Genomic DNA, 8406 nt, shown 5'->3' on the forward strand with positions numbered 1-8406 from the left:
AAATCAGACGCCATGATGAAAAGCTAAAATTAAGCAAACAAAAATTGGCTAAATAAATAGTATCTACGTTTATACGTACATACATGCGTGAATAAGTGTTTTTTGTTCGCTCTCATTTAAAGCTGCTCATAAATTCTGTGCACGGCAAGCAAATTTCAAATAAAAAGTGTGATCGTAGAATTGTGACGGAAAAGTTTACGACTTGATGTGCAAATGCTCTATAAATGAATAAAAAATGCTAAATAAATGTGAGTGCGGTCATATCTTCATATATACATATATACATATTACATACAAAAGTATGTGCTTGTGCAGTAAAATATAATAGAAAAATGTGTGCTAGTGTGCGCGCTGAAATATCAAATGGCGGCAAGTGCTTTATAGCCGACTATAAAATATATATGTATGTAATTGTGCCCATTTTTGTCAACAACAAAGCTTATTTAGAATTATATTTTCACGAGGCATTTCATAATTAGCTATGTATGCAGGTACATACATATGTACACTAGACCGGATCGATTGCTTACAAAAAAAGTTAGTTATATCACTTCAGTTGAAAGCTCTCTTCAATAGAATTGTATACAATAGCTACAAAAACTGCATATCTGGCGCCGTCAAAAAGCATTCAAAATCATGTTTTCTTCATAACTTTTCATCCATGACTCATATTTTTTGTGTTCGTCGTGAGCTTGGATGTACCTCAAACTTTAAAGTTAGTTATACAAATTTATAGTCGTTGTTGTAACTATTTATTGTTAGAGTTAAGTTTGCATCAAATTTTAATTAAACTTTCAATTTTGTAATTTCCATCTATTGATGTACATATTATAAAAGACTTAAAGTCTTACGTGTACACCCTCATTACATAAATACATAAATAAATAAATAAATTGATATTATTGTGTGATATGGAGTGTTATCCTTGAAAATGCAGGAGTGGCCGAAGATCGAAACCGTCGGTTACCTACTTGACGTTCTCATAAATTCAGACCGTCCCCCTGCAGTGAAAAGCCAAACCAGTCATTAAAAATACTAGTTGATTAACTAGTATGTGCTAAGCGTTTTTAATTGCCAGCTTTATAAAATAATTTTTTTTTTATTATGTGTTTATCTAGCATACTAAAATTTTGTTTTATTGAAAAAAATAGATATACTAACTTTTACTATTTATATTCACATCCCCTTTTCGGTATTTCATTTGTACTTTCACATATGTACATATAAATATATATAAATGGATAGATACCCCGTTAGAAAAAATTTTGCAAATTTAGATTTTGCTCGGAACAGGGATCGAACGCAGGTCTTATGGAATGGTAGTACGCACCTCTAACCACACAGCAAAAGCGGCCGGACGTTTAGGAAAAATGTCCAAAACAGGCATGACCTTCCAGGGTTAAAGAATTGTTTGTTAAGCTAACAAAAGTTAAAAAGTAATAGTTCTATTTTTCAATCTCGGCGTCTGGGTATCTGAAAATCTGAAATCGGTTCATAATGAAAAGTTATAGAAAATATGTGTTAACTGTTATGAGGGCGTGGCTAGAGTTAAAATTGTATAATGTTCCAGCTTTCAAAATTTCAAACTATTTTCGCCACCCATCCTAGTGTACTCGCTCTTAAAAAAAGTAATTTAAACGGAAAATGATTTCTGTCAGTTTCCATATAAAATTCCAAAAATTAAGATCATTTTTCACTTAAATTGCTTTCGTGAAATTGGCTGTAAGCATTTTATAGACAAAGAACAAACAGCTAAAATCAAAAAATTAAATGATGTGAAATAACGAAAAATAGCGATATAAATTACTTAGTAATGAAAAATGATTGCAAACAGCAGTGCTTTCAAGTCTACCAACTGCCTATGTACATTTGCCTAACTGCTGACGCTTACGCTAAACGCAAAGCTAAACGTCGTTCGTAGACTCCATTTTGAAATACATATAAAATAAAGATGGTTGCGATAAGGCAAGGTAAATAATAATGAAATTAAAAAAATACCAAAAACTCCCATAAATAAGGAAAGAGCAAGCAAAGTACGCTAGCATGAAAATAACGAACAACAACAGCTGAAGCAAACAATGACGGCGACAAAAAATCCAACACGAAAAAAAATGCAATAAAAATGAAATATTGTAGCCACTGTTGCCGCAACGACAGCTTACACACATACGCACATACACGTGAAAAGCCACCTTCATAGCGGGAGCCACCTTTGCTTTGCGACATGGCAGGCAGTTGAAGCGACAGCTCTCGTTAACGATGACAATGCAACAATGCGGCAATGCCTGCCTACCGCGCCTAACCAACGCCCAAGAGCACGCAGCCACTTGAATACACTCACACACACACACCCACAAAGCTGCAGTTTTTTCTGTCAGCACAGCGTCAAACGGTAACTTCTGCAAATACATACATACTTGCGTGCCATGTTAGCTGTGGCTGGGTGGTTGGTTAGCGGGTGTGGTGCTAACCACCCCTTCTCAACCCTACGTTGCTTGATGACACGTTGCTTAAGTGGCGCAATAATTGAAAGAGTTTATTGCTGTCACAAAACACTAACGGTCTTATTGCATTTCGAAGTAATGTATGGCAGCTGAGTTGTAATGGTTGAAGAAATCAAATGATGCCGTTGTGGAATTTCCTTCATGCGTAATTATGGCGGAAATCATGGCTGCAGGCGTTGCAGCGGAATCATTTTAATGCAATTCCACTACTCAAAACTCAAATGAAGGTAAGTGAAACTGTAAGCAGACCACAAAAGCAGTAAGAATACTTCACTTTAATAAATTATTTGCGGGCATGTATGTAGGTATTTAATACCTGTCTCGTGCTATAAAATCTCGATTCAAAATCACATACAGTGACTCAAAGAACTGCTCATGTTTTTAAAGTTAAAATAATTTTGTAATTTTTTTTATACAAATATCAAATAACGTAAGCTACATTTTTTGTTTGCAAAATTTTATTTTAATGCAGAATTAATTTAGGAGAATTGTAAAGAGCCCTGTTTCAGAATTCGGTTGAAGAACGGAAATGTTTCAAAAGCGCCCATATCTCAGCTGAGATAGAGCATTCTTCCACTTAGCTGATGATATGTAAGCCAAAATTTTGAAGTTTACACATACGAAAGTTAGAAAATTTCTACAAATGGAACCTTAACCGTCACAAAGACGTAAGCGACATTTTTTTAAATTTTTTTTTTATACAGAAATGCATCTAGGTGTTCTACATAAAAAAAAAAAAATTTTTGAGAAAAATGTCGCTTACGTCTTTTTGGCGGTTAGAGCCCGAAATATACATCAAAAGTTCAACGTATTTACATAAATTAAATTTTTAGCACATACCAGTGCAAGTTCGAATCGGCTAAGAAAACGCGTTCATTTTTAGAAGAGATGCCAGATCGAAATAAAAAAAAATAAATTTTTGAATCGATTCGAGTCAAAATAAAAATAATCGATGTGGGAAAAAATCGTAAAAAAATAAATCAAGGTCGAATCATATATTTTGTCAAATAACGCCGATTACTTAATTTTTTAAAAAGAAACAAAACTCAGCGGTCTGAAGATATGCACAAACATTTATTGTAATTAATTTTTAAAACATACATTGTACATAATACGTAGATTTAATATCCACATTTATCCAAAAGCTATCATTTAACTAACAATCCAAATATAATAAAAAAAACTGTGATATAAGGTTTTTTACCCAAAACTTCATGAATTCTTAGCCCTACTTGGAGGAGGGTACATTTTTTTCAAAATTTTGTTTTTTTTTATCACAAAAGGGCAAAAAGTTCATATTTTTTTTATTATACATACACCAGCCGAATAAGGCTTATGAACACAGCTTTCTTGTAATACTGACTTACATTTTTTTTGTTTTTGCCAACTATATCTCACTCCTTAATCACTAGGACGATTGACTCGGTTTTTCCAAACCGGTTACCAGCTTTTTTTGCATATCTATAGGCGCTTTTTTGAAATTTTTTTCGCATATCGAATAAAACGGATTTTTTTTTATCGAACAAACTGGTTTTTTCATTTAGTAAAAATCTTGACCTCTCAATAAAAGTTTCGAATTTTCAAAGTTTTCAAGACTTTTTCTAGTTTACGGGAAACAACCACTAAATAGTTTTAAAATTATATCGTAGGTTATTGGTGGATGAACAGTATATCATATTTGATTCCAATAAATGAATGTTTGGCGCTTAAACGTTTTCCACGTGTATGGCCGAGCTTGTGCGCCAATTCGTGCTCTGCTTCTTGATTTTGTGACACAAATGGAGAGATCTGCGCTTTTACTCCACCTCCGAGCAAGCTCTTTTATACCAGAACTTCTGGCCCGAAGTATACTCGGAGGTTTGCCATTGAATCAGTGCAGTAGTGCTACTAAACTTTGTGAAAGTGTGACTCATACATACATACATATGTAGGTAATCCCACATTTCAGATATGCTTAGTAGGAAATTTGCATAATATTACTTTCTTGTACTTCTGTGATTTACTCATTCGAAGGCATATCTCAAGGGAAATGGCATGCGGGGGCAGCAGTATCTACCAAATATGATTCATTACATTTTCCAGACTTAAATGGGGATTAGTAATTCTTAGGTGGTGTTATAAAGCTGTGAAATTACATGAATACATACATATTTGATAAATGTTCTTTCCCCTTAGTTGATGTGCATACATTTGCGTAATTACTTTGTATGTAAAATTGACTGGTATGCATGTATATAAATATGTACGTAAATTAGGTGAAGAAAATATGATTCCAATGGTTTACTTTTTTATTGACTCTTCACCTGGTTACACTGTAAATATATTTACTAAGATATTAGCAAGTATTTATGGCTGCTATAAAAGCGTAGTCTAGCCAGAGCAAGTACATATCTAATTACATATGTACATATGTATGTATGTATGTAGGCACATAAGGGGGCGTAATGACGTACATACATATGTATGCGTGTACATTTTCCACCTACAAGAGTGCGATTTAATAAACTTTAACATGCGCAACTCAAAAATAAATATTAGGAAGAGATATGTAAACAGAGTCTTATGAATATAAGTATGTACTATAACATAATTAAATTGTATATAGTACACCCCGTGTCAAAATTATAAATGCACCACATATTTGCATGTTTGAACAATTAATTTTTTAGTTTTTAGTTTTGTTTGTTTTTAATTAAAATATATGTATAGGATATTCATGCCTGCTTGGCTATCAGAATGTCTGGTTAGAAATTATTATTCTCTAGGGTATGTTGTTGTTGTAAGTAAAAAAACATATCCACATATCCTGATCACCAGGCAGCTGTGATGTCGCCAATAGCACGAGGGGCGACCGCTTTTAGAAAAAGCTTTTTTTATTCTTTGACAAAAACCTTATAAATCCAAGTTTCGCATTATTAAAAAAAAAAAATGAAAAACATTCTTAAAAATTTAAAGTTTTTTTCTCCATACATACTCAAAATCTTTTTAAAAAATCGATTAAAAAAACTAAAAAATTTTTACGAAAGATTGTTGAATTTTTTTAAATATTGCAGAAAGCTTAAAATAATGTTTATACAGTTTTTGTTAAAGAATAAATTATATTTTTATTAAAATATAATTAAATAACAAAGAAACAAATTGTTATATTTAACTTGTGGTGCGTAAATAATTTTGACACGGAGTGTGTAATTTGGGTTAATCACTAAGGCACTCTTCAAGAGTGTTTCTTTAATGTTTATTAATTTTTTGTTAAGTTCTAGTTAATTAAAACAAAATATATGTATATGCACATTTCAAACTTTGTAGGAAACTTCAACATATTTTCACAACAACAAACTTTTTTCATAATTTTTGGAAAAATTCTAAGTGCAAAATTCTGGAACCAGGAAATAGTGCAAGTTTCAAAAGGCGCTATTTTCTGATAATTTTTTGACGGCGGTGTTGTTATTTTCTTCCAGACATATATATTTTCGAAAAGAGTAACTTTGTATGGCAGAAAATGTATGACACCGACAGCAAAAATCAACTGTATCTTGTAGACACTTCAAACTAGTAAATTGTCGTCGTGAAATTTTGTTGTATTTTTCTAATTTTTGTCTAAAGTTAGAAATTTTGACTTACATACACATGGATTTTGGTAGACCGTATCATTTTGTCGCGGGGTGTACAATTGGTACCCTTATGTCCGGTTGCAACAACTTAATTTTGGTCGTAAAGTTTTTTATTTTAAATTTTGACAGTCTGGTAAATTTTAAAATTGATTGGTGAAACCGAGGATTAGTACCAGGAGTTATTTTATTTTACTGAAAAACTATTTCAAAAAATAACTAATACTACACTCATACCGTGGAAAATGATATTTTTAAGAAGATTTTGCGAAACGGAATATACTTTTATCCGAAAAAAGATACCATCGTTACCCAGGATAAGAGAATTTGGCGCCAACACTTAACTCCAACCATAATATCTCCTTTTGACTCTTACTTTGAAGAATGTTAACCCCAGACACCTAGATATTGGTATCAGAACTGTACACTTCCGATTTGTCTTAAACAATATCTTTTGAACGGCTTTAACGATATTCATGAAACTTCTTAAAATAACCGTTTTAAACTAAGTTTCGAAAACTTTCAATAACAAAGAAGGCATCAATGACATCTATACAACTTTATTTACTGTTATTGTTTGAAGGAAAATGAATATAAATGCGACATTATTTCGCATGGTTTGGTTGTTTTGTGATTTTAATTAAATTTGCGTTTGGAATTTTCAATAATTTTTTGTTTAGGGAAGATTGGGCCTTAGCGGGTAATAATTACGGAAGGCTGTTATTAAGATTCCTAGAGCTAAACAAATAAAAGGCTGATAGAAATAGCGCCGATATGCTGACCATAAAAATTTGCGCTCCTCTTTTTTATACCCTATGAACTCATTTATATTTTCTTTCCACGAAATCACCAAAGGCGGATGATACGATTCGAGCCCTGGTATGCCGCCCAGTACTGGCCTAAACAGTCATCAAAATGTGAAAGTGCCATATATGTGTTTTGACATATTTTAATTTGTTTCAGAAACGAGTATGTATATTTAATTTCCCACGCCGCTTTGTACCCCGATAATCTCTTGTAATCTATAAGATACATACGTATTGTCCATATCTACTTTGCGCGCTACAGCTAATAAACGTCACTGATATTTCATCCTTGTTATCAATTCCCTTTATTTGAGATTCTTAATCGGTCGTTGCTCAGATTTTTTGCATATTTCTGATTCCATTATCAGTTGTTGATCGATAAAGAACTAAATTCCCGAGAGAAAGAGAGTGAGAGTGGAGAAGGCAATAACAGTTGAAGAAAATGCAGAAGAGATAGCCGGAAAGATAGCATGGAGCTGATAAAGTTTCGTAAATAAAAACATATGTTTATTTTACTAGCATATGTTGATAAAGTTTTAAGACAACTTATAAAAAAATAATATAAAATTTTACTAAGTAAATTAAAACAATAAAGTAAAATAAAATAAAATTTAAATAAAATTAAGTAGATAAAAACACTAACTACCAGCCCAGCAGTCATAGCCGAAAGTTCTTGCAGAAGACTTCAGGTTTCAAATTCAGTATCTAAAAATTAACAGTTCAATCCTGGCAACTGTCTGTCTCTGTCGAGAAACAAAATTATTTTGTAAGACAATTCTGGTTACTAAATATCGTGAAAGCTCTTTAATGTCTTTCGAAAGACCAATTGAAAGATCTGCTAATGAGGAGGTGGTAGCGGTATTCTGTTTATCCTTTAGCAATGAGTTTTCTAAAAATTAAATGTAATGTAAAAAAATTTAGTCTTCTTTTCCAAACAATAAGACTAAAAAAAATTATTAAAAAAGAAGAAAAAATTAAATTTAGATATATAAAAAATTAAAAGAATAAAATTTATGATAATAAAAAATATGTTTCCTTTTAAAACAAGTAAATATAAAAATTAAAAGAAATTTAAATTAAAAAAAGGCAAGAAAAAGTTCATAAAAATTTTTTTCTTTGTAAATTATGCAATCAAAAATTTTAAAATTATATAAAAAAATAAAATAACTTCCTAAAAATCGTGGTTATCCAAATTCACTTAGATGGAAGCCAGCCAACGACTTGACACTTCCACAGCCTTTTGCAGCTTAGCAGGTTTAAGAGCATTTACTCTCCAGATATTTATTCAAAAAGGTGGTCCGGAAACATCGCGTCCACAATTGGACCTTTTTCCTGGGACAATATTGAATGAAAAATGTGCTCCGGGTCAAGCTTGATCTACTTCTTGCTACTCTATGCCTTCCTTTAAGTGTTATTCTGTGCTAATACTGACGCCCTCCAAAGCTTTCGCATATACTTAGTTTGTCTTTTATTCATTTAAGCCTTTTT

The sequence above is a fragment of the Rhagoletis pomonella genome, unplaced genomic scaffold (assembly GCF_013731165.1).
Source record: "Rhagoletis pomonella isolate Grant_MI unplaced genomic scaffold, Rhpom_1.0 Rhpom_scaffold_00001, whole genome shotgun sequence".
Taxonomy (NCBI): domain Eukaryota; kingdom Metazoa; phylum Arthropoda; class Insecta; order Diptera; family Tephritidae; genus Rhagoletis; species Rhagoletis pomonella.